Source organism: Brassica napus, unplaced genomic scaffold, assembly GCF_020379485.1.
Source record: "Brassica napus cultivar Da-Ae unplaced genomic scaffold, Da-Ae ScsIHWf_1216;HRSCAF=1740, whole genome shotgun sequence".
NCBI classification, from domain to species: domain Eukaryota; kingdom Viridiplantae; phylum Streptophyta; class Magnoliopsida; order Brassicales; family Brassicaceae; genus Brassica; species Brassica napus.
Window position 1 is genome coordinate 131047 of NW_026014637.1, and position 9403 is coordinate 140449.

General features: G+C 43.2%; 1 non-coding gene across 1 annotated transcript; it reads left to right on the forward strand.

Moving 5' to 3' along the window:
* Positions 1–8161: 8161 nt before the first annotated feature.
* On the forward strand, positions 8162–8268 carry LOC125596456. The gene has a single exon (XR_007331055.1). It is a non-coding gene; the product is annotated as a small nucleolar RNA R71 (small nucleolar RNA).
* The last annotated feature ends 1135 nt before the right edge of the window (positions 8269–9403 follow it).

Here is a 9403-nt window from a genome sequence, read left to right on the forward strand (position 1 = left end):
GGCAAACGAATTGGAATGGAAGGATGGGGGATCGAGGACGCCACAAGACTCTATGGAAAGGAGCCTTGTTAAGTCAAGGTGCTTTGGAGTTGCTTCACACAAACACAAAAGACTTAGAACAATAGCTTTAAGAAAACTAGAAAACTGAATATTTCATATAACTTTCAAAGTGGGGGTGTTTTACAATGAAACAAAGACTAGAGCTTTATAGGCTCGACCAAGGACTCTCTAACAGTCTGAAAATGAACTAAGGAAAGAAAATAAATCGAAATAAAAGTCTTGGATGAGAAGGCTTTGATGGCTCCATGAAAACTAGCCGTTAGCTTGATTTGTGCCTTAAAAAGGATAACTTGGATGATCTTGTATCTGGACAGCTTCTGGACGTGGCCATGATCTTCAAGCCTTCCTGAAATACTCCTTGGTGTTAATAGAAGAGAATATGGCCGTTGGTCTTGTGCAAAAATCTGTAGAAACTCCTCCAAAGCATTTAGTGTAGATGTTGCCACATATGGAATGTTGATGGAGAGAGAGATCGGCCTGATCTCCTGGGTGCTGGTGCAGCTAAGGACTTCTTGGATGTCTTCTGAATGGTCTAGAGTATCTCCTGGTTCCCATAGATAGCTCTGGGTCGAACCAAGTTGAATTGGTTGAAGACTTTCCTTAAATGATGTCGGTTTGGCCAATTTGAGTAAACTGGCTTGATCCTTTAGTTTGATTGGGATCCATCTGATACAGTGTGGAATGGTGCTTCCTATGATGTTGTGGAGTGCCTCTGAATGACTTAGAAGGTCTCCAGGTTGACATTCTTAAGGTTGGTTTGATGTGAATCCCGGATCTTCCAAATAAGGCAAGTGTAGAGCTGGTTCGGCCGGTTTTGGGAAATTGATCATATCTTCCAATTTCCTTGGCCACTTGATACCACTCAAATTCCCTAATGAGTGTTACTCTCATCAAAAGAGGTTCAGATGTAGTACTTAGGGATCGAATCCACAAGGACCTAGGGAATAATTAAATCTAGTGTTTATTAATTCTAAGAGTTGTAAATGTTTAAATGAAATAGCAATAGTAACAAGCGAAAAAATAGTAAATGTAACTTGGTTGGAAATGATATTACATGCAGGGCCACTATTCAGGTGTTGGAGATTATAATACCTATAGATGCCTATTTGTTGCATGCATGATATGTTAGAGCTCAACCGCTTAACTCAGTGATCAGCTGTCGCATGTTTCACTGGTTAACAGGCTAGATCTCGTGTCTCAACGGTTAGTATGTCGACAACGAAAGAGTGTCGATTGATGGTCCTATTGGGACGTCGACCGATACACCTTTGCCTACGTCGATCGATAGTCAGTTGAGGACATCGATCGACGGATTCTAGCCAGGCCTATGCGCGAGTATGATATGCCCTATTAAGATACTAAATTGGCGGTTAGCCCTCTCTAGCAGTCCTAATATGATAGATAGATGTCAGGATGGGATAACAAGGATGCAATCCTATGATCAAGTTCTAGTTAGCAAGGCTAAAACAAGCAATGAATACAAATCTATCATGAATATCACAACAAGGCAGATCTATAGTTTGGGGCTAATCCCACAAACCTATCTGAACCATGGATCTAATAAGTGAACTACTCAGACATAGCAAAACAATTCATAACAATGAAGAAATATAAATTCATAGTATAGATGAAAAGAAATGAAAACAAGGAGTTCCAATCACAAGTGATCTTCTCTCCAAAACTCTCTCTTCTCTCTCAAAATAAAACTGTAACAAAAAGCTCTCCTCTGCCGTCAAAACACTTAGGCAGTATATAATCTACTAGGTTAAAAATTCGTCAGGGCATTTTCGTAATTTGGCTTGGCCTTGGGTTTTAAGTCCGCTGGATCCAAAATGTTGTGTGTCCAATGTCTCGACATCGATCGATGGTACTTGTGTACATCGATCGATGGTACTTGTGTACATTGATCGATATTAATCTTCATCTGTCGAGGCATCTCTTGGTGTCGATCGACAGCACTGGATGCGCATCGATCGATTGTTCTTCCTCTCGTCGACCTCTACATGGTCAGCTTGGATGAAATGTCCTTTAAGCTCCAAAATGCTCGAAAGTCATAACTTTACTCCGAAATGCACCTGAACCTGAAAACATACCTAGAAGAGTAGAAAACCTAGATATATATATAGTAAAACACCTATATACCATGGATGAAAACGGGTCAAATCCAAGGTATATCAACTCCCCCAGACTTACCCTTTTGCTTGTCCTCAAGCAAAACATACAGGCAGTCTCTCTAAAAGAGATTTGAAAATATTAGGGACTTAAGATTTTAAACCATAGAAATCTTTTCCTCAACAATTTTGCAACCACATTTAAAAGGTCCTAATCACAGAAGCACACTATGCAATATCTTAGCTTAGCAACCATTTCTAACATAACACAACTCATCAATTCACGTCTGACATCCCCTCTACTGACTTCATTTCTTAGCATAAATATAAAGTGAATGCTTTACCTTGGGAGTATCAATCATAGGATGCAAGGATTTCAGACAGGTATCTGGAGATGCAGGTAAAAATTAATTCTCAGTTTCTCTCTCTCTAATTTTCTCTCTTGAGTCAAAGTCTGCTTCCATTGCAGGATCAGTGACCAAGATTGGACAGGCTTCCATGAATCAAAACTTAATGGTGGTTGCCACCAAGCTTTGCAAAAGCGAGCCTTGAAAATTGCCGCCTCCAAGTCCCGTTTTGAACTCTTTTATTGGAGTCTTTATGAATCAAGCCTTAATGGTTTTAGCCACCAAGTCCTGTTGAGACTCATCCTAAGTAAACAATAGATCTTATTTTTATTTTTATTTTTTTTATTTTTTTTTATTTTATATACTCACTAACTATTCTAGGTTCGAAATTTAGAGAGAGAAAATGTGATAAATAATCTACATAAGGCGTTACCTTCCAGACCTGTCTGAAGAATCCGATCCCATGTATACCAAGCCCCAAGACAAGCAGTTATGTCAGGTTTAGTGTTGGAAATCAGCTTTGGTTACTTCATACGTTCAAGGCAAGTGTGTAGTTGATAGGTTGATCTGCTTTAGCATCTATAGTGCTATCTGCAATCAGTAATTCTAAAATGGTGCTAAAGATTGGTTAGATATTCAAGTTTAAATCAATATAGGATTATAGTCCTTATTTTCAATAGCTAAGCATAATTTATTAAAATTCCTTTTATATAAGAATATAATAAATTATATCAGTAAATCTCCCCCCTCAGACTTAAATTTCACTGTCCCAGTGTAACTCAGCTGGAGTTATGATGGAATAGTTCATGATGTACGAAATGTAACAAGTAGGGAAGATACATCTGACCGGATTAGATATTGATCGATGGGAAAGTGTTGCATCGATCGTCGTGTGGTTGTCTATGTCGAGCGATGTCGACGTCTCGTCGGCGGTCGATATTCAGGTCTTCCTACTTGGGTCTACTAAATCTGAAAGAAATAAAACGAAAGTAAATAAATGCTAGCTAATAAAACCAAACTAAAATACCTAATAGTAGGTTGCCTCCCACTCAGCGCTTGGTTATAGTCATTTAGCTTGACTGTGGTAGTGATTGGCTATTTGGTGGAGAAACAGCTGCTTGTTGGAAAACAAGCATCCACGTCAACTCTGCACATTCTGGACCAAGATGCAATGAAACTTCTTGTGGCCTCATCATTTCTTGTTCATTTGTCATCCATCTTTTCAAGTACATTGGAGATGTTCTGTAGCCTATCTTGAACGTTGTCAATGCTGACCTGGTGCCAGCCTATGTTGTCATAGGCGTATGCTGAAAGTTCTGTCAGTTCCTTTTGCATTGATATCAGCTGCTCGCCAGCTGGTGTAGACTCGGCGTCGATCGATTCGATTATGTGTTCGTTGGTCGATCTCAGCGACTTACTATCGAGAGATTTCGCTCGCTGCCTGTCGATCGATGCTGATATCTGGTGCTGGGCTGCGAGTTGCCTTTGAAGTGCTTTGACTTCTCTCTGTAGCCATTATGCGTGGCTGTCTAGTCCACTGATTCTGTTGTCGAATAGATAGTAGATTTCATCGCAGCGTTTGTCAAGTCGTTCCTCCATGGTGTCTATAGCAGTGTAGATCTTGGATGTGATCTTGTCAACCTCTGCTTCTGTGTAGGGAAGTAACTCCACATGATTCTTGCCATCGATACATGGCCCATGTAGCCTGTCGATCGAAGATGAGTTTGCCTGCAAAACATTTTGATTAGTAATGTTATCAATGTCCCTTTGGGCATGAAGTATTTGACTAGACAATTTGTTTAAATCTATCATGACTGGTGATATGAAGCGGTCATGAATGTCCTTGTAAGTCCTCAGCCTCTCATTCATGGCTGAGACCTTAGCGTCGAGCGATGTGATGTTCACACGTCGATCGATTTGGCTGGTTGTTGGTCCTTCTTGCGAATGGTGTCCAGATCTTGCTGTAGTAGCTCGATTTTAGTGCTCAGCCAGTCCACGTTGTTGTTGAGAGGGTAGTACACGTCGTTTATCCTCGTGTCGATGTATGAGACTTCCCATTCATCCTTGTGTTTTGCTGAACATTGCGGTTCTGCAGGGATCTGGGCTGTAGGAAGACTGACGTCGATCGATGGTGCATGTGGTGCATCGATCGATGCTGAGGTCGTGGCTTCCTTCTCAAGTTGTTGACGTAAACTCTCAATTTCTGTCCTCATTTCTACCATACTTCTGAAAAGCTCCTTGTAGCCTCTATCTAAAGGTTGATGTGTATCTTCTACCAATGATTTGAGTTCCTCTCCCAGTTTTTCCTGAGCTCCACAAATACCAGTCACCATCTCGTGATTTCATCTTTGGTGTAGAGTTCTGGTGCCAGTCTTGTGAGTGTGAAGGAAGTGGCATGTTCTGGAAGACAAATGTGGCTCTCTTCAAAAAGAGATGCTCTTTCCAGTAATTTCCTGATGTCGTCCTTTGTGACAGGTATCATCTCACCAGCTACGCCTCGTGCGTGTCCACACTCATCTCTGTAGACTCCATACTCGTCCCTTCGTTCCCAAGTGAAATTTCTGGCTCCGTACATGTCAAAAGCGTGGTTTCCAAATTCATAACGTCTGTCGATCGACGTCGGGTCATCCTTATCGATCGACGTTGGTGTTACCCTGTCGATCGATGTATGAGTTGTCCCGTTGATCGATGCTTGGCCTTTTGGTTGGCGTGATAGATCTGGATTGATTTCTGTTATGGCGACTCCTACGTGGTTGTTTGGATCGGTTTGAATGACTGCTGGAGTGCCACGTTGCTGTGAGAATAGGTTGTCTGGTCCATTGGCCACTTGAAGGATATCTGCTATGTCCTCTCTGGACACTTGTAAGATCCTTCCATCTATTGCACGTGCGTTGCCATCTGAGTCCCTGAAAATACCAAATTCATCAGGTGTAAGAAAACCGTAATCAATGTTTGCATTATCATTCAATTTAGAAATAGAAAGATTAGGGTTAAGAGTAGTATCGATCGATGTAGATACAGATGCATCGATCGATGGCAGAATAATTTCTGCAAAACTTGTGTTCTTGAGATGATTGCTCTTCATTGATTTTCCTGTTGACGTAGATGGAAGAGTGTTCATCTTTTCTGCTTCTGTGTCTGCTCTGGTGTGTGGAGGTGGTTTTAAGGGTGCAAAACGTTTTATATAGGTATCTATAAACCTAGTTGGAGAGGGAATATTCTACTGCTCCTGAATTTTCGCTGCGGCGCGGATATCGATCGATGTCCTATATGGGTGTCGATCGATGTGAGCGGTTGTTTTGCTGGACGAGGGTGGGTATCGACCGATGTGGAGTGCACTTCGTCGAACGATGTTGGAAATGTGTTGGTGAACTTATGTGTGTCAAATCTTTCATCCTGGAAAGATATTTCTATTGCACGTTCTTTCCAATAATCCTCATCGTATTCCTCTGTATGTTCCTCGTTAGGTGAAGTAATTACTGTGTCAACTGAAAAACTTTCATGGAAACCACTGTCTGCCCAACTGCCTATGGAATAATCATCACGTCCTCTCTTGCTTGGAGGTTGGAAGGCAAAGTGTGGGTAACAATGATTAGGTGGAGCGAAATGGTCAACTGGCTGATCAACATCGAGAGACGTGTTTTTGCGGTCATCGGTCACTGTTGACTCATTGGAATCGATCGATGGAAAAGTGGGGGTGTCGATCGATTCTGAGTATTCTGTTTCGTACGCTGATTCGTACTCTGCTCCACAATGGCATGCGCCAATGAAGCCAAGTTCTTTCCCGTAATCCACAGAATTAATAACCTTTCTCTTAGGTTGGATAGGGTCGTAGTGGATGTTGGGGTCTATCATCGTCAGACACAATTTGTTTTGTTCATGTCACATACAGCTCCTACTGTAGCTAGGAAAGATCTTCCAAGCATAAGTGAAGAGTTCCAGTTAAGCTCGATGTATAGGACATGAAAATCTACCGGGACAAGGGCATTACCAATCTGTACCTCCAGATCTCTTATGATACCTCCTGATCGTTTTTCTGAAAGATCCACGAAGTTGAAGGATTCTGTTGAAGGTTCGATGGTCAAACCAAGCTGGTCTGCCATGATCCTAGGGAGGATACTAATTGATGCTCCTGTGTCACACATTGAATGGGAAAATTCAACACCCTTGACTACGCATGGTATTGCAAACTTCCCAGGATCACTCTTCTTTGTCAATGTGATCCTGTGTTTCATCTTCTCTCTGACTTGATGAAACATTCTCCTAATGTCCTCCTCAGTTACATTTGTTTCTCTGAAGAACATCCACAACCGGTGTGTGAAGTAAGCTTCATCAAAAGATTTTTCGATTGGGATTCTGAGGATTCTTTTAGTGAAACCATCCATCTCTTTATCGTTAGCTTCCCTCTTAAGGTTCTTAGGAATTTTCTCCTTTCTTTTCCTTAACCTTCTCCCTTCAGTTTCCTGATCTTCTTGAACTGGTTCTGGTGAACAATTTAAAGGGTTGGGTTTTGGTTCAGGTGGTCTAGCTAATGGTTTAGGTGGTGGTCTGAGTGCGTTGATATAGTCATTAGCGATTGAGGGTAACCGCACTCGGTATGTCAGAGGTGCCTGTCGATCGATGGGGGGTGTGTTGTGACGATCGACGTCGGACTCACTCTGTCGATCGATGGTTGGCTCAACCGATCGATCGATTTTATCATAGAAAGGGGAGGGTGGGTGAGGATGCTTAGCTGCGAATTCCTCATGAATTAGAATTCGAACCGCATTGCATTTAGTCGATTCAGCGGATGACGTCGATCGATGCAGGTTCGTCGACATCGGTCGACACCATTGGGATCCGCCGAGACTCATGGAGCTTTCAATTTTGAAGTCTCCTTCCTCAAGCTTTTCATGTCTCACCACTTGCCAGAAATCATCATCTATGATGGCATTTACGTGGTGTTTTCCTTTATCAGCTCCTGCCTCTCTAACAAAAGCTTCTTGCCTCTTTATAGTCTCGCCAGTATGAACTACTTGCGTTTCAAGTTTTCTCACCTGAGTCCCTAGGGTCTCGATTTTGGTGTTCAGATTGTTGTAGGCGGAGTCTATTTTACCGTTGAAATCCACGGTGATTTGTTGTTGTCCATACAGTACTCGATCAAGCATTTCTTCGATCTTGCTTTCCTGAGTCTGGGGTGGTGGATTCTGGTAGTAGGAGTTCGAGTAGCTTTTGCTGTTGTTGAAGGGTTTTTGAAATTGTGAACTCTGGTTACTTCTTTGACCATTTCCAAAGAAGTTTCTGTTTCCGCCCTGGTTTCCAAATTTCTGGAATCCGATACCTCCGATGTAGTTCACATTTTCTTCTCCTTCCGTATCTGCTACTTCTCCTTCAGCTGAACAGACTTGCTTCCTAAGAAGCTCGTGCACCACATCTAACTTAGCTCTTACTTCGTCCATCTGTTCCTTCCCGATAGAGGCTACAGACTTCTTCCGTTCAGAGTCAGTGTTTTTGGTGCTGCTGCTGTTAGCAAGGTTTTCGATAAGTCTCACAGCTTCCAACGGATTCCGAGTAGTGAAGTTTCCATCAATCGCCGTATCAAGAGCCATTTGATACTGTAAGGCGAGACCTCGGAAGAAAGTGCTTAGCAGCTGCACTTCGTTAAATCCGTGGTGTGGACAGTCTCGCTGGAAGAACCTAAATCTAATCCACGCATCTTTGAAGGACTCTCCAGCCTCCTGCGAGAATGTGGAAATTTTGTTTTGAAGTTCTTCAGCGCGCGCCTCATCAAAGAATTTTTGTAAGAAAGCATTCTTGATGTCGGCCCAGGATGTTAAAGATCCTGTGGGTTGCTGCCTAAGCCAGTGCATCGCTTCTCCATTCAGTGTGTATCTGAAGAGCTTGCACAGCAGGTAATCTTCGGGGACTCCTTCCATCCGAATAGCAGCGATTAAATCCTCGAACCGTTCTAGATGGTCCATAGGATGCTCGTGCGGTAACCCAGAGGAGGGTATCTGCGACATGAGAGTGTAGTATTGAGGCTTCAGCTCGAAATTCTGCTTCTGGATCTTCGGAAGTCGAATAGCTGATATGTTGGAATTGTACTCATCTGGGCGATTGTAGTCGGCCAGTGGTTTTGATCGAGCGTCCTCGTCTACAGGTTGAGCAGCTACTGTAGCATCAGCATCAGGGATTACAGTCCCCTGAGCGTCTATTTTCTGACCTGTTGCATTACGCAGATGACCGTCCTGGTCATACAGGTTTCCGTTCTCGTCCTGTGTTTGAATAATAATGTTTAACATTTTTGACGACACGATATCGATCGACGTACGCGGTGTAGTATCGATCGTTGTCGAACGATTTGGATCGATCGACGATGAAGGTCTAGTGTCGGTCGACGGTTGGTTTTGCGTATCGATCGACGACGAAGTTGTTGCGTTGAGCGATGTGGAACGTTGACCTCTACGGATGATGCGTTCCAAATGAGCAGGATCGTCTGAGAACAGCAAGTCTTTCTGATCAGTACATACAGGACGTCCGTGGGTGTCCGTCAGCACACACAGGACATTTGTGTGTGTCCATCAGCACACACAGGACGTCCGTGGCTGTCTGTGTGTGTCCGTGTGTGTCCGTCAGCACACAGAGGACGTCCGTGGCTTTCCATCAGTACACATATCAGCACGTTGGTCCTTCGACTCAGCACGCTGACCCTTCATGTGGACTGTTCGGGTGATTTTGGCCCACGTGGGCTGTCTGTTCAGTACACACAAGACGTCTGTGGTGTCCGCCAGCACACACCAGACGTCTGTGGCTGTCCGTCTGTGTCCGTCAGCATACACAGGACGTCCGTGGCTGTCCATCAGTACACATATCAGCATGTTGGTCCTTGGAATCAGCACTCTGGCC